Below are 17,760 nucleotides of genomic sequence, written 5' to 3'. Positions count from 1 at the left end.
TTGTTCCTGAAAGGACGAAGGGATCTTCTCTCTTCTGGGGAAGGTGGATGGCAAAAGCAGTGTTCTCTGATGTTGTCACAGCCTGTTATTTCAGCTGTGGAGGTGCCCAGACTGCTGGATCGATAAATAGCTGGAAAGTATATAGCTGTTTCAGAGAGAGACTTGCAAATAAACTGTTTCTACTGTTTTAAAGTCAAACTGTCTTTGAATCTGCTGTTTTCTTTCTGCAGTTGTTTGCTTCCAAGGATACTGCTTGCAAGACATGTCAACTGGAGGGAATTGCATTAGCAAAATGGGAAATCCATATAGTTAGCTGTGCTGTGGTTGACTGGTTTTTATTCTTGGCTTACAGCATAGTGATATTCAAACTGTCAGCCACATCTAAGTTGGATTTAAACGAATGTGAGTCCAAACTGGCATGTGAAATTCAATTAAATCACCACATCAACTTCTGTATTTGTGTTCTGAGGATTGAGACTTAAAATAAGTGTTAACACTATGAGTTATACACAGTGACAGAATTTCTGGGGTCAGTTTCCTGGTGGAAGGTAATCAACAAAGATACAAATGTAATGAAGTCTTGTTTTGAAATGCAGTGCAGGTGCAGTATCCAGCAGAAAAATAAGTTAATCAATGAACCAATTTGATATTTCAAATTCTGAGTACAGGCTACGCACTGGGCATATATAATTCAGTTTGAAAGATAGTGTAAATTATTAATAACATAACTAGATTGAATGTCTCTATCCATTCATTCATTCTGCAAATGGGGACCTTACTCCTAAATATTTAACAATAGTTATAACAAGTAACCTATTTTCTTCCTTTCAGCCTGTAGGAGGAATTACTTCATTCACTTGTGACAATTTTATTTGCATATATAAATGTGTTCAAGTGAATCTAAGCTGGAGAAATGCACATCAGTTAGTGCTGCAGATGAATTGGTTCCTGCTTCATGGCATCTACAGCTCTTAGAGATAAAACAAGACAAGACCAGATTCTGTGTAGGCTTTGTCTGCTTTGTGCTTTATGTTTGTTGATGAGCTGTTTATTGTATAGATGTTGTGGTAGATCATGGCCACGATGTTGTTCATACAAGTCTGGCACAAAATATCATTGTGGAACGTCTGACACCATTATAGTGGTGGAGAGTAGAAGGAAGTTAAGGTAAGTGGAAGATGTTGCCCCAGTTATATGGCCTCATATAATGAGTGCAGGTAAAACTTCTTTTGGCATGCCCAGTCCTGCTTGTGACTGTCAGTTCTTGGGTCAGGGTGGTCTCTTTGTGTTCATTAGTGCATCCACAGAAACTGTAAGATGCTAGAGTTATTAAGATATCTTCTTTTGCCAAGATAGGAGTCAGGAACAGCTAGCCAAGACCACTGAAGTTCATGGCACAGAAGGGTGGCACTGCAGTGGTAAAAGTTAAGAGTTTACAGATGAGTAAAATGAGTCATTGTCTGATTGGTAGGCCAAAAATCCATACCTTGCAGTTAATAAGAAGTTCTTGAACTGAAGAGAAAATGTGATCCCTTTTTCTTTCTGTCTTATATTTTTTCTTTGCTCTGTTCTTCTGAACAATCAATGTTACCTACTTGAGTAGTCTTTTACTTGGAAAACAATTCTGTATCCTTACTGTTATGAAGAAAAATAAAGTCCCTTACTGATTGTCTTCTTTGCTTATCTTTCTTTTTTTTCCTTGCAACATTGGGATTGTCATTCACCTGCTGTCCTCCAGACTTGAATTTGATGCTCTCCATCTCTCCTTCCCTCAGTTTTCTTGTATTCCATTCTTGGTACACTATTCCCAGAATAAATTTTTCTGACTGCTTTGACATTTTGGACTCTAACCTGGCAGAAATATACCTGTTGAAGGTTAGAAAAAATTAATGAACAAGTCAGAGTTTCTACTAAGACAAGGTGAATGGCAGTTAGTTGAAAAATGATCCTGGTGGTTCAGTCATGGACTAAAACACTGAATCTTTGGCCTATGTCTAAATACAACTGACCTTTCTTTCATAATCAGTGACTTTTACATAGTAATCTATTTTTCCAAACTCACATTACATGATCTGGACCTTTCAAATTTACAGTCTTCGGGAAATTTTTTTTTAACAAGCTTCTCAGCTTCTTACATCATCATGTGGGAAACTGTATTTGTCATAATATACCGGGAACCTGTAAAGATAATTTGGTTGTATTTCATCACAATATGATTAAGATAGATTAATTGTGCTGGTTTTTATCAGGTAAACACTGTACAAAGGTCTACTTTGGCTCTTGCAATGTTTTTAGCCAGTCAGTTTTGATATTCCTTTCTTTCCATGAATAAAATCATTTGTGCCTCTTTAGGTGCACAGGTCATTTTGCACATTGGGTGTAGCTCCTAAAATGAGCCAGAGAGGAGGGGACATAAGCATGGGGGAACAGCTTCAGGAACTGTTAGGAACCACTCCCAGCTTGTTAAAAAATTATTTCCATGTGAGCTAATACTATTCCTAAAGCTCTTAGTGGAAACAGAGTTCAGTATTATCTAGCTACATCTGGAAAGGCTCTTTTCGTCAGAATGTAATTTTTATAACATGGCTATTCTAGAAACAAAGTGAAAGCTCTGGTTAGCTTTCCATCTAGTTCCCTGAATGCTCCTCTAGCTTTCATAGAGATATTTTTTTTACAGCTGTGCCAATATCTGGATTGTAAGAAGAAACCAAAGATTTAGATACAGTTGTGCATGCCTTGCAGTGTTTAATGAGTTTTCTGAATAACTGTTACGTTATTTGCATGAACAGTTTATGTTTATGCATATATATTACACTAAATGTGTTTTATGGAAAGAAAGCATCAGAGTAATGAATGAATATATACTTCATATAAAATCTATTCTTTGGTCACTTATGACTTCGTATCAATACAGCTTGAACTGGCCCTCAAGATTTTATGAGTACCTGATGGACAGCACAGAGGCCTTTGTTATTAACACAGTGTGTGTATGTGTTTGTGTATATTTATGCACAGAGAGCTCAGCACAGGCAGTGATTACAGCGAGGAGCTGGGAACAATCAGATTTCACTGAAATTATTGATTGTTTGAAGATAAATTTTCCATTCTAAAACTTGTTCTTGTCTTAGAAAGTCTGAAAAGATCTAAAGGATAGGTGGGAAAACGTGTGTGGTTTTGTTGCTGTTTGATTGTTTAATTATTGTTTTAGTTTTTTATTTTGTTATTGTTTGGTTTTCCTTGTTGGCAATATCCATGATTTTTGAAATATCAGAAAAACTGTAATATGTCTTTTCTGGTTTGGGTTTTTTTGTTTGTTTTTCTTTTGTTTTTCTGAAGGATCTTCTGAATTTCTGACTGATATCTACTGTTAGTATAGTTGCACTTTTTCAATCTGCTTAAAACAGGTAGCTGTTTCTCTAAGTGCCTTCTTGCAGTCTCCTGTGACATGCCCAGTTGTCCCCCTGTAGGTCTGCACATACTGTGGAATTTTCCAGTGCAGACAGGGCTGTTGTTCTGAATGAAAAATAGTCTGGGGAAAAACACACCCCATTTTCAGTGGCTTTTCTCCATGATGAATAAATTCACAGAGGAGAGCATGCTTGTGCTTTTCCATTCCTATTCTAAAGCATTAAATACAACCTTCAGTGTCAACAGTCAAAACCCCCATGTTTTGGATAGGTGTAACACTTTTAGAAAACAGATTTTAGAAATGCTCTCTGCTAGAGGCTGAGATCTTTTCCCATTTTTGTTGTGTAAATATCAGCTATGTTTTATTTTAATAAGTGCTTAATAAGTCAATGAATCTCCCTGAATATAGTTTATGTGCTAAACATGCCATTTGCATATATTGTACTGTTAGATTAGATAGCCAACAAGCCTTCTGGTTCCAGAAACTTTGTAGATGGTTCTGTGTAGAAGTAATAGAGGAAACATAACCTCAAGTAAAAATGAGACTCATTGTTTCAGTTAGGTATTGAGCTAAAGTACTGGATGATTGACCTAAAAAAATGTGGCAAAACCACTACTTCATCTCAAATTGTGCCCTTCTCTGCTTCTACCTGAAGTCAGTTTCAACTTTCAGACCTACAGGCTGCAAAACAGAGAGAGGAATTCATTTTCTGGCAGGTGTATGCTTTCTGAACAACTCAGTAAATCCTCCAATGTTAGTAAACTGCTTTTAAATGAGCAGTAGGTTAGAAAAAGTAGAACTGTGTTTGGAAAGTGCAGAGAAGAGAGAAAAACATTTTAGGTATTTACATTCTTTTCCTCGCTATGCATAATTTGTAGGAATCTGTAGGAAAATTATAGCAGCATATTGTTCATTCGTTCCTTCCTTCTCCCCAGAATTAGAGTAGAAGATGGGATTCTGCTAACTACTAATTGCCTGGAATTCTGTGATTTCCTCTGATGCTATGCTCTGGCCTACACAGGACTGGTATGCAGCTGGAGATACTGGCACACACAAGAGACAAAAGAGAGGACTTACCATGCATGAAGGTGGTGAACATGCAGGCAGGATCACTCTGCAAGCATGAACTGGTATTCTTACTGATCTTCTGAAAAGGTCAGATTGGTGGGAGTCTTAACAATAGCAACAAAATAATCCAATCAACCGAGAAAAAAAAAAAAAAAGCAGATTATGAGACAAAGGAGCCCATATTAAGGGCTAGGTACTATGATCCATGATCAAGTTATGCAAGAAGGGTCACCAAAGGTGGATTAGGCCAGGACAGGAGTAGTACCAAAATGATGAAACTAACATTACAACCAAATTTAATTCTATCTAAATATTTGAAAATAGTAGACAATATCTCTCTCTGGCTCTTTGTGTGTGTATATGTTGTGACCTCAGGCCAGCACATGCTTACACTGAAAAGCCCTTTGCTCACAGATGTCTTTCCGTCACGAAGAGGTACCATTTTATGTGCACTCCTGAAGACACACCTACCAGAATCAAATCCTTAGCAAACTTCCTTTGAAGATGGAGCCTTTTTTTTCTGTGATAGTCTTCAATAGAAAGGGATAACTTAGTTTAGCTTTCACTTATGGCCTTCAAAAACTGCATTGGCTGCTTAAGGACCTTAGTACCATCCCATCATTGAGGTTCATTATTAGAACTGAAACACAGAGAACAAAAAAGCAAATTGTTCGTTCCACCCTAATTTTCTGCTTTCTCTTAAACTCTTAAACACTCTCTTAAAATTACTTTTTGGCAATCTTGATACACCAAATGTAGCTTATCTTTGTTTGTTGTCATATCTGTGATTCCTTTTACCATGTTCTCAACAGTAGCAGAAAAGTAGCCTGTTTTCTTTCAGTATGTTCAGATACTAGGTCTAACAAAATATGAAGTCATTCTAAAGTTTAATTTTGAAATAGAGCTGATTTTCTACACCAATAAAAAGTGGTTATGCTTTCCTTTTCATGACTGCTTTCTATAATATCTCCAGGTTTGTGCCATTTAAATGTTTTAAGAGAAAGCAACATGATTTTCTTTCAACACTCTGACTTTTGTACAAACATCATTCATCTGTTTAAACTACCATGAAGAAGCCATGATTTCAAAGAAGAAAGATACCCCAGGAGGCTGGAGATGGAGAGAAGCATGTGTCATTTCTGTTTCCTTGCAGGAAAGCTGTCTAGAGCTGTGGTGTAGCCAGAGGACTTCAGCACGCACAAAGGCTTAGGCAGTAAAGCAGAAGAGTCTGTGTAAACTTTTTGCTCCAGTTAAAATCTCCTGGCAATACTAGACATAAATGTACCCAAGTTCAACACACAACTCCAGACCGTGGGCCACCAATAAAAAGCCAGATTTTTGCTACCTAATATTCAGTTTGGACACAAGTAACTCCTTTAAAGAACCTAGTACTCAGTCGTGATTTAGCACTCAGTTTCTTACTCAGGTATATGTGATTAACAGAGAAATACCTTCATTCTCTAGCCAAATGATAGTTCTAAAGGGTCAGTTGTGGCTAAACTGACAGTTCTTTACAGCCATTAGTGGAATTTTGCATAAGGAGAGGGTATAAAGACTCTTTCAGTTTTCCATTAACCATAGTATCAGAATCATAGAATGGCTTTTGTTGGAAGGGACCTTAAAGATCTTCTAATTCCAGCCTCCTGCTATGGGCAGGGTTGCCACCCAGCAGATCAGGCTGCCCAGGATGCCATCCAGCCTGGCCTTGAGCACCTTCAGGGATGTGGCAACTACAGCTTCTCTGGGCAAACTCTTCAGCACCTCACCACCCTGTAAGTAAAGAATTTCCCCCTAACATCTAACCTAAATCTCTACTATTTTAGTTTAAATCCATTCCCACTTCTCTGTCACTATCATCAGACCATGTAAAAAGATGGATTCCCTTAAGTTTATAAGCTCCCCTCAAGTACTGGAAGAAAACCATGCAGTGATATTCGGTGGGGAAAACACAACAGATCCTAACAGAAATGAAAATATGAAAAAGTCCCTTTAAGAACATCAACAAAAAATTAGTATCATATATGTACCAATACACGTTTTGTCACAGCTCTGTCAGTATCACCTTTGTTATGATTAGAGGCTAATTTGCATATGCAGATAATATAGTCATTTGAACAAGCCTTTACAGTATTATGACTATTTATAAATCTTTTACCTGAAGTGCCTGTGGAGTGGTGTTTACACAGGCTTCAAGGCTATTTTTCCTGTAATGGTTTGGCAAGGATATTAAAGGGAAGAGGTAACATCAAAAAAGCATCATGTGAAAAATGCAAATATCCAGGGGAAATAACAACATATGAATCTCTGTGACAGCAGATTCCTTGGTGAAACTGAGTTTGCCCCATCTGTGCAGGCAGGCAGTTCACTGGAATGTAGGAGAAATAGTGAGGACAGGAGATCTTCAGGCTGGTGATGGCAGGTTCAACACATCTGATGTTCCCGTTGATGTCAGTATTTTTCAGCCTGAGGGAAAATACAGCCTGATGCAAACTGCATTAACTGTGAGGCACTCAGATGGGGAGCATTTTTATGATCAGTCTATTTCATGGAATGAAAGGAGAAGAATTACTGTGACATGCTGGGGTATATGTTGTTAATTGCTCGTCATAACAATTCTTTTCTTCAACAAGATCTCTCTTTTCCCTTACCTCTTCACCCTATGAAATGATCTTGTCAATATGGAGAGAGCAACCGTGAGGAATCTGTAATGAAAAAGTGCTGTTGCCATGGCATAGAGTTCTGGTCTTATATTGAAAGAATTTCTTAGTCCTCATTTGCATTCCCTGACCCTCTGAACAGCTATATCAATTGTTTGGATTCAAACAATTAAAAAATCTTTATTACTAAGAAGAAATTAAAAGAAGTAATGAGCTTAACACGACTCTACATCAAAAAGCCCTTATCTGGCTGCTAAGGGGAAATGCATATTTCTGTGCTGTTTACAGCCCAAAGCAGCTTAAGTTAAAACATACTGGGGCAAGATTAAACTGAAAGAAAGATGGTGGAAAAATCATTAATGTTTTCTTTTCACAGTGAATAATGTGAATTTTCAGCTGTTTTTGTTGCTGACATCATACAAAGATACTCTTCTGAAAACTACTATGCAGGTTGTTTAAATCTCCTAAGTTAAACTCTTTAATATATATATTTTTTTTGCATTTGTTGATTTCCCGTTTATTTGACTGAAATGTTTGCACCAGGCTTGTTCTTGTTCCATCTTCAGTGTTTGAATTAGAGATAATTTTTCCCCTATTTTTTTTTTTTTTTTAATTCCTTGGTTTTGTGGGTGGATGTAATAAAGTTTTATAATCCCGATGGACTGATAGTAACTAGGATGAACTTAAGACAAGAAGAGGCAGATGGTACCCACGCCTCCTTTGGTAGTTCTGTCAGCACACCTCTCGCCATTGTTCAGCAGTCTTCCCTGTTCCCATCTTGGATGTCTGCAGGATAGATGCTGCAAATTGCACTGCAGCTCACTAGTTGATTTCATGGCACATAGGATGGTGCAATCTGTCACACAGCCACCAAGAGCATCAGCCAGGTTTCATGCCCCAGGTTGAAAAACCCCCAAACCGTGAAAATTTGGTTGCTAACTCCACCTGCTCCTTTAAATATCCTGAGCCAAACTTCAGGGTATTACAGCTCAAAAATACAAACGTGGGATTCCATTTTATTTCTATTGTTAGAGATTTTATCTCAGAGTACCAGAGAGAAAGGCAGACCTTTCTGAGATACTCAACTTTAAAGCTTAAACTGTTGGAGGGTCTCTGAGATAACTTGTGTGTTTTCTTTGGTGTCGTCTCATGCTGGTCTTCAATAAGCTCGTAACATTTTTGTTTTCTTTTCCCTCTTCCCTTCCCTTTCCAGAATATTCATTTCACTGTATATTTGACCCTAGATTATTTTCGCATTTGTGGTTACAGCTTACCTCTAGAAATCCAAATACCATCTTGTGCACCGGGTACTTCCAGGCACTGCTAAACTTTTAGACAGTCATGTCTGTGCTCTGTGGTCTGGAGCAGTCTCATATGACAGCACTGACCTTAGTTTGATGATTTTACTCCTGTGTGGGTGAACATAGAAACCCTAATTTTGAAGATGCAGCTCATTTTGTACAGGAGGCTTTTCATGCTTAGCATGTGACACACCACATAGTGTCCATGTTAATGTAGAAGTCCTAACAGTCTTCCAGCTTGTGGAATTATATGCTTCTGAGTCTTAATCTCACTAAATAAGTAGTTTCAAGGGAAGATGCTATTGTTCTCTTATCGATATACAGGATGTTGTTCCCATCTGTCACCTTCTGCCCCGGAACTGGCAGTGAGCTATGCTCATTACAGTGTGATCACATTTTGTAAGGTGGGTGGCCCATAGCTTCATCTCCAAAGCACTATTAAAGCTTTGAATTGAAGTGCAGCTGGGATAAAAAGCTTAGCCTGTTCAAAGGCCAAGTGTGCTTACTTGCAAGGCAGTGATGGTCCAAGAATAGTTTCTGTTTTTCTGACTTCCCATTCAGATTTCTCAGTTTGCCTCCTAAGATGGTAGGCCAGCTGATATACAGCCGTCTTTTAATCAGCTACTTAAGAAATGGCTTCATGGTACAAGGTATGGTCTCTTTCCCAATGCTGGATGTCTGTTTGAGAAGGTCTGTCTGCATACTTGAAATAATATTATTTTTCTTGCCCACAGAAGTCTTGAAAGCTGAGGTTGTTTGCCTGATGGTTTGGATATTTGTTTTTTTTTCCAGCCTGCTGCACCTCATTTGGGGCAGATGAGGAGGGAAAAGATGTGGGTGAAAGTCTTTTCATCTCTGATGTTTGATATATAGCATGGTTTTGTTATTCTAACCTCCTGCATCCATCTTCAGGGTGGCGAAAGGATGGAAAATAACTGTAGAGAAGTATTTAATGAGCTTATTTGTTGCATCCTGTCCATCCCTGAACTTCAAAATTCTTTTCTGTATTCCTCTAGCCTCCAAAAATATACCACTCCTTCTGCTTCATATTTCCTAGAGACCGAGTTACTAGAGATTGATGATTTAACTTCTAGTGATTGATGTGGTAAAAATATATATGTATATATCCCACCACCTGCCCAGAGACACTAAGTTTTATTTCCATACAGAACATATCCCAAGCTTTTAAATCCCCTTGTAAATGCAATTGTAACTTCTTGGGAGCCCCACTACACAATGATAGCTGATACTTTTGCTATTTTGGCACTCTTATTTGGTGTTACGCTGTGTGATCATCATCAGTCATTTAAGAAAAATATTTTTACTCTTTACAGTTTTAAAGCAAAGGCAGTTAAATAAAAACTTTATCTGGGTCTGGTGACTTACTGTCAGAATATTTCATGAACTCTCAGGATGTAAGTGATGATTAAAAAATAATGTTCTAAATGTGTTGATTTTATAAAATTCTCTGAATTATTTTCTGTGAGCCCTTATTGGTTACCTATGCAAAAACTAGATTTACCTTTGTGTTCTGCCTCCAAATTCTTCCTACCTTTTGCCAAATGAGTAAATAAAATTATTTTAGCCAGGTAAATACCACCCTTTCATAACAACAAAAGAGCAGGTTGTTATGAGTGTCCAATCCTCGTTTTAGTCCTTTTTTCTGTTTGTCAGTGAAACAAACAAAATCAAATGAATCTCAAATGCTCCTGAGAGCAGAGAAAGAGTGGAAGGCTGTTACTTCTTTTGCTGGATAGGGAGTGTGCCTGTGAATGAGGATGAATTTAAAGTTTGGGAAGTCGACTTCGATGTGACTATTACCTGTTTGTATGGAACCAGCTCTTGCTGACTGTGTTTTGCAAGAGAATTTCCCTAAGAAGCCAGATTTAAATTGGAATAGTTCTTCTCTGAAATACAAGAATAGGAAAATAATAATAGTAATGTCAGGAAAAATGCTCAGAAGCTCCAGTGTGCCTCCCTGAATATTATTACACGTTGTGTATTACAGACAATAATACAGTTATACAGTAATATTTATATAGAAACATATTTTCAATAAATGTGTTCTTAACAAAACCATAACCTTTTTTGAGCAAAAGGCCCCTGCAAACAATGTCAGCTTTATACTTGTATATTTTATATGACAGCACCAAATTTCATAGCTGTGTAATGCAGAAATATGGTAATCAGAGGCTTAAATATTTAAATAGTGAAAAGTTGATGATACTGTGGTGAGGAATGTTCATACTATATGAAAAACACCAGATAATCTGCCAGAAAAGTATAAATACATAATTTGTTAAGTTTTTGTACTTTGTAAGACATCATCTTATGCATATATACATTTGCAAACAAAATCAGATGTTCATCATTTAATGCTTCACTTGCTAATTGCAGTGTGGGATCCAGTACAGTGACAAGCCTCTACAGGGAACAGAGGCTCAGCCTAGCTCAAGAGTGAGTTTTTTTCCAAGTTTGATTTTCACATCTAGATTGACACAATCCCATTTTTTTGTTGTTGTTCTTTCTCTAGAATATTTTACTCCCTGTTTCAGTTTTCAACCCAGCCATCATTCTTAGTTCACATAGCCTTAATCTGAAACTTACACTAGGAGTGTCAGGCTCTACCATAGATGGATGTTAAGCCAGTCTATTTTAGTGAAATGTTGAGGGTCATTGTTGGAAGGGATTTTCTCCAGATTTTGACTGATAGAGTCAGGCAATAAGGAGACAAATCTCCCTCCCTATTTCTATTTCTGCTCATAGATTAGGTTCATTCAAAATCATTGGACTTCTTCTGCTCTTTTGCTTTACCTGTGCCTTTTTCTCTCTGTCTCCTCTGAGGAACTTTCTTTCTGCTGTCCCTAATGAACTGCTTCAGTCCCTGAATTTAGAAAGGTCAGCAACCAAGAATGTGAATTACCCTGGTAGCATAGATGCAAAGAAAAGGAAGTATTCTTTTTTTTCATTCTCCTACCCCCTTCAGAAATCTAAAGGAAGTCCATCTAAAAAATGTTTGCAGTGTGGGTGTAATACACTTTTTTTTCTTCTCCTTTCACTGAGTTACTTTTCATTTTCTGTCTAACCTTTTCATATGACGAGCCTGAAGATTTTCCTTCTTGGTGTTTTCACTATGGATACTCCAGCATTTGTGAAAATGGAGGCAATATGTTAATTAGGATGTGATTCTGAATGATTATCAGCATATCCAGATTCCAGAGTTACTGTGTAGGAGCTGGTAGAACTTGAGCCCTCATGAACAGAAGTTATTTAAACTGGGCAGTCTGGTGGGAGATGCTAGAGTGGGTTTTCTGTTTGAAGATATCTCTGTCTAAGATAACATTTTGATTAGCATTAAAGGAAGCAGGAAAAAAAAAAAAAAAAAAAAGGTTTTCTTTCTGAAGCAAAATGAAGGAAAATTTTCATTTCCCAACCTAAAGAACCTCTGGAAGAGTAACTCAAGATAGAACCTGGCAAAAACTTATTATGCCCTTTGACAAATAGTGTCTAGAGATTTAGTAAATCTAGTTATTAAATGAGTTGAGCAGGAAGCTGCTAAGAAATACCAGCACTAGAGTCAGCACAGGACAAAATGTGCAGGGATTACAAACTGCATTTGCTGAGGCCCCCTGTCAGCTCAGTAAGATCAGAGGCAACAGTGGCTGGTGCACTGTGGGAGAAGCAGGAGGGGGAAGATGAGCATTGTCAAGGTTTGTGCACTGCTATTGGCACTTGACCTACTCTCATTATTGTTGCTTTGCTTGGTCTTTTAAATTAATAATTTAAATAAATTAAAAAAAAAAAAAAGGATTAGAGTCTAGAAACACAGACAAAAGAGAGTTTACCTACCTGCATAAGTACTATGCAGTGCAATCGCCACATGAGAACTGTACTTCTAGAATTAAAGTGGTAACTGGTGGGACTAGCAGTAATGCTTTACAGTTATAGGCTGTAAGTGTGGTGGTGACGGCAGTACAAAGGCTGTATCCCTAGCAGATTCAGGGAATGGCATTTAAACAGTTCAGAGTCTGGTCTGTAGCTGAGCTGAACTGGCACCAGTTGCTAGAGCAGATTGCATAAGTGACCCAAAAGGGATGGCACAGAATATCTTTCCAACTCTCAAGAGCAGAGGGATCCTATTCAGAGAAGCTGTCTCAGCTGTCAGGATAGCTCTTCTTCCATCTCAGTGGACTGAAAAATATCTGTATTTTTTCCTATGCAAGTGAAAACAAAAGCTGGCATTTGAACAACTGTTCTAAAAAGTGGAAGAGTTTCAAGCTTCTGAGTGTTTAATCTTCCAAAATCTTAATGATGGCTTATAAAAGTTAGTATTCTGCAATGAGATACTATACAAATTCTGCCTCGTTTATTTGTAAAAGATGAGTGCTGAGTCATTACAGAGCATAATTCACTTGCTATTTTAAAGTCAGGGAAGGTGTAACTTGATTTGTTTCTGTAACTGTGTGAGCTTTTTTACTGTTTCACTACTGAACAGGAAGTGCTGCTTTGTCCTACTGAAATCCTGTATAGCACAATGGATCTGGAGGCTATTTGGGAGTGATGTGACTGAGCTTTTCAGGGTGGGTGTTCTCTGATCTCCCTGTGGGATCTTCACAGAAGGAGGCTTGTTTGCAAACAGGGTGCAGACCAACTGAGCTGTGCTGTGACTTGAAGAGAGCAGAGGGAGAGCAGCAGCTTGTATTCTGTGGGATTTCTGGGTCAGTAGACCAAAGACAAGTCTTATGTATCTTTTTACAGCCTGTCTTGGCCCCATTTTTTTGCTGGTGAAAGAGGGCCTCCATGTGCTTGAGGCTTGACTTCCAGCTCAAAGGCTGAGTTTGAGAGTGGCTTTCAAACATTAGCCAAAAATGTTAGTCTGTGCATGTGTATGGGGAGGTGTGGGGGAGGCCACATCTCTCATTTGTGCAGTCGCACAGAATGAACCACAATCTGTCATGCTTTTGGTTATTAATAGCCAGAATATGAAAGTAGGGCAAATATCCTTCCCGATTTATCCTGACCTGAATACTGTATATCATCTTCAGGCCACAGAATAGTAATTCTGTCTCTAGCTGTCACATTCCTGAATTTTAGGAGCAAATATCTGTTACTATTTTGTGTCACGATTATCCATGTCACATTACAGAGAGAAGCCTGCAGGCAGGCATGCGAGCTATGTGAGTGCTGCTTGCTTACGGAGACACTGGGATGGTGATCCTGCTTCCTGTCACTCTGTACTGACACAGACAGTCAGACAAGAGAACCCAAGGGAGAGGTCACCCTTGCCTGGAGTGGCTCTGCTGGGGATGAGAGAAGAGTAAGATACAGAGAGGCATGCCACATGATGGGGAGAGGAATTAGAGAGCCATGAAGAAATGCTGACGGAGGCAGGAGGCTTTTGATTCAGGAACAGGGAGGGGGAAAAGAAAGAGGGAGAGAGATGCAGAAACCCGTAACTGTGCAGTTAACCATTCCTAGGCAGGAAGATTAGAGTTATGAAGGAGCGCACAATAATGTGGGAATACTGGGCTGTTGAGAATCCAGGAATTAAAATAAAGAACGTTGAGACTAAGGAAAGGCTCTGGTACTAATAGAAGTCATTTTTTTTTTCTCCTTTTTGTTTCTAAAAACCATGAATATATCAAATACCATATTTTATTCCCCTCCCAATCTGCAGTTGGTGTTTTTCATTCCTAATTTTGAAATCACAGCAACTTTTCTGACCAAATGTGCACATTTCACCTTTGTGGTCTACTTACATTCCTAGAATATGAAGAGAGAGAAATAAAAAGGCATTAGCTGTGATAAATAAATAAATCTAGCAAAGAGATGCTAGAATCAGAAGACCACATTTGATCAGGTTTTTCCACTGACTTCCACACAAACTGGCATGGTTTTGGAATGAAGCATGTGAGCTTGAAGAATCACATCTTCATCCTTTTATTGTTTTGAGTGTTTTTCTGGTAATAGTCTTTTCCTGGGTAGACGCACACACAAAAAAGCCAATAAATATTACTGCTGATTGCATTTAGAAACTGCAGGCATTAATTGGAATGTGGGCCTATTTGCTTGAGGTGGAATGAATACATAGGGAAACAAATCCTTGCCCAGAAGTATTAAAATCTAATGTTAAATCAAAAGGCAATGTAAGACTGTAAGAGAAGCATGAAGTAGGAAAGGTGACTGCACTAACAGACTGTGCTTATTTAATCCTGCTAATTAACTACACGATCACTTCAAATCATCATCGTGAAATGTTTCTGTTTCTGTCATGTTTCTGTCATGTTAAATACAAGGATGGTTTCCACCACGCTAATTTCTGGCATTCCAGTGTTAAGTGTAGTATATGTGACAGATTAGGTCACTAGTACATATTGTGTTTTCAGTGTATCAATACTTTTGCTGTGTCTTAAGTGTCAGTGTGAAATCCAACAGATAGCCCTTCCAGGCCTCGGTCCAGCACCCACAGACACACCTCATACACACCTCATCCTCGTGCCTCGCTGCTGAACTGCATCAGGAAAGGATGAACCTTGAGTCTCTGGCTCTTTCTTTCCCAGTTTGTGCTTTTCCCCACAGTGAACATGAATCTCTATTTACTCCTTTGCCGGAACCGCACAGCACAGTAAACATGGCATGCATCCCCTAACACTAACAGCCACTTCAGGTGGGCTGAGATGGCATCCATGTGATGCAAGAGAGACAGAGCAAGCTGGGCCCAACAGCTGCAGCCCTTGTCCTAGGGAGCAGAGGGCAGTGACTGCACCACTCCCTTTGCTCTCATAGTCAGGACACCATAAGAGCCCCAGATCCTGGCTCCGGGAGGCTGGGATTTTTACAAGCTGAGGGCAGAGGGCATGCTGGGATGTTCCTGTTTGTTTTTGAAATGCTGATGCTGGCTGTCTGCTGTTTCTGTCTGTGTCTGATGATGGGAAGCATGCACCAGCACTCAGGGCTCTGTGGCTTGGGCTCATGGTATTCGCAAGCTTGGTTTGTCCGTGCTAAATAATTCTAGTCAGATTTCCAAGTAAATAGTAGATACTTACTGCTTTGAGTCATTACAGTTTGCAAAAAAGTCCTATGTCTGAGCTTTGAAATGTGTCCTTCTATCTTCTGCCTTCCTGCCCCCGCTGCCACCACGTCCATCCTGTCAGAGGAGCATCCTCCAGGTGCAGCGTGTGGAAATGAAGGAGGGGAATTCTCATCTCAGAAACCCTGCCTGGCCAGGCCGGGACACCCAGGCTTGTTGGTAGGCAGCTCAGTGCAGCCAGGACTCGTCTGTGGGACTCTGGCATGTCTCTGGAGAGAGGGGGCAGGGCAGGAGCCTGCACACAGTCGCAGTAGTTCTGATCTGTGATGGGCGACGGCTCATTAAGCTGTCACAGCTCTATGGCAACAGAGTGCATGGCATCCACATCTAAAGCAAACACACAGGCTTTGATCAGGTTTGTTCTTATTGTTATACCAGTGGAGCTCAGCCCAGCTCCTCTGGAGCTTGAGACATTGCAGATTGCAGAATAAGCCCTGTCTGCCTCCACGGGGATACTTTCAGCAGGTTTCTTGTTGCTGTGCCCAGCCCATACCCAGACACAGAGGGTCAGCCTCGTCACCCTCTGGAGCCATGTGTAGGCAGCAGAGTGGCTTTTAGGGCCTTTGTACCAAGACTCCTTAGTGACCTTCACATAGGCCCTGGTCTCAACATGCAGTGAGGTCTCCGTGTTCTGTGGAGGAAGTGGCTGGAACAGCCAAAATACAGTTGCTCAACATCGGCCTTTGGAAGACGAGGGGACTGCTGGCCTTCAGGCATTGGAGTTTCTATGGGGAGGGAATGAGCCAGTTCTTCTATCCACTTAATACATTTTGGATAACATCCAGTCTGACTTCTCTCAGCTTCTGTCGGGGTGTTGGAACTGTTAGATTATCTTTGGCAGCTAAGAATATATTTTTTATTTTTTTTTATATCAAAGTGACTATTGATGTTCAGTGGGTTATCAAAACACAAGCTTACATTACTGCAAAGAAACCATGGCTGTATTCTTTTCAGAGTGAAGTCGTGAATTGCTCCTCATCTTGGGAAACAACAGTAAATTATGTGGGGGACAGATTCAAATACAATCTTGCAGTGAGCAGATCTATAAATACAGATGTTTTAGGAAAGCATCTTTGTGAAGGATTTATTACATCCAGGCTTCCCAGATGTTGCAAGGGGTTGCACCTCTAAGATGTTGTGCAGCTAACATCCTTAATAAAAGTGCCCCTTTCCTTGTAAAGATTAAATCTTCTCACCCAAACACAAACTTTCTTCCCACAGTCTCCCACCCAGGTGTGTGAGATGTCTGTGCCACTGAGGTCTCCTACTCACGGAGTAGAACTGGCTTCAGGTTAGACCCCATTCCTGGTTCCGCCCATTTCCTGCCATTGTCTTTTTACTTCCAAGGTGTTCATGCAAGGAATTTGGCTGACACTGAGTTACATAAAGTCTTAAAAAGTTGTTGTTGCAGGCCTTGGTGTAGATCATCAGTGTGGGACCCAACCATCCTAAAGGGTGCACTGGGCTGAGCACATCCCATTTCCCCATCACGGCGTATACTGGTGTGCCATATTGACAGGCATTTGGTTTTAGCATAGGTAATCACTGATATGTTCTTTTAAGTGAGATTCATAGATGATGATTACATTTACTGCATAAATTACTTCATTATTAAAATCAGGTCATTTGAGCCTCAAAACCATTAGCATGCAAACTATTAGCATAATTTCATAAGCTAATAAATCAAGCGCAGGAAAAGAATTAAGTGGTTCCTAGTGATAAGTGTTTCTTCAGAGATTAAGAAACACAATTTTCTTATGCATATATTAACATTTTAAAAGTGAATTCATGCAAAAGCAATTTTTCTGCATATATATAACTTATGTTTAATAATCCTTATGCTCAGCCTCCAGAGCTCCTTCAAAATTAATGTTTTTCTCAACTCACTGTACAGTAATTTGGAGTTGAACCAGCTAGCCTGTTTTGATACAGTCTACCTGTAAAATTCTCTATGCTTTTATTAAACAGTCAAAGTTAGGAAATAAGCCAAGATATGATTTAGAAGAAAAGTAGCTTGGATTCATCCTAGATAATGAAATGTTCACCCAAGGTAAACTTTGTATTCTTAATCCTAAGTAGTACCAGTGAAATTGTAATTAACTCCATAATTGCAATCTAGAACTACAGTTGTCTTCTTATTAGAATGGTGCATTAAAATTGATTTAATTCCCATTTCTTATGTTTAATTCCCATTTCTTATGTAATAGAATGTAATATTGGCCAGGATGACAAAGA

At 39.2% G+C, this 17,760-nt stretch overlaps 1 protein-coding gene and 1 long non-coding RNA gene across 15 annotated transcripts in view; one reads left to right on the top strand and one right to left on the bottom strand.

The window, feature by feature from the left end:
• LOC116239838 (uncharacterized) overlaps positions 1-17,760 on the top strand; it is a 100,215-nt gene that overhangs the window by 73,115 nt on the left and 9,340 nt on the right. For 4 of the 14 annotated variants that reach the window (XR_016464911.1, XR_016464915.1, XR_016464913.1 and 1 more), the window contains exons 3-4: positions 4,431-4,564; positions 6,117-6,249. The exons of 3 other annotated variants lie outside the window; for them this stretch is intronic. The gene's annotated coding sequence lies outside the window, so the exon portion shown is untranslated. Of the gene's footprint in view, positions 1-4,430; positions 4,565-6,116; positions 6,250-15,824; positions 15,881-16,045; positions 16,817-17,760 lie in introns of those variants that run through there. 7 more of the 14 variants (XR_016464919.1, XR_016464921.1, XR_016464912.1 and 4 more) reach the window with 6 other exon arrangements.
• LOC116239847 (uncharacterized) lies at positions 1,224-16,036 on the bottom strand. The gene is made up of 3 exons (XR_004169170.2): positions 15,482-16,036; positions 4,487-4,581; positions 1,224-1,866 (listed from the first exon to the last, which is right to left on the bottom strand). It is a non-coding gene; the product is annotated as an uncharacterized LOC116239847 (long non-coding RNA).

The sequence above is a fragment of the Phasianus colchicus genome, chromosome 3, assembly GCF_987193195.1.
Source record: "Phasianus colchicus chromosome 3, bPhaCol1.hap1.1, whole genome shotgun sequence".
In the NCBI taxonomy this organism is placed as follows: domain Eukaryota; kingdom Metazoa; phylum Chordata; class Aves; order Galliformes; family Phasianidae; genus Phasianus; species Phasianus colchicus.
Note: the sequence above shows the minus strand (reverse complement) of the source record. Positions and strands in the feature narration are given on the sequence as shown.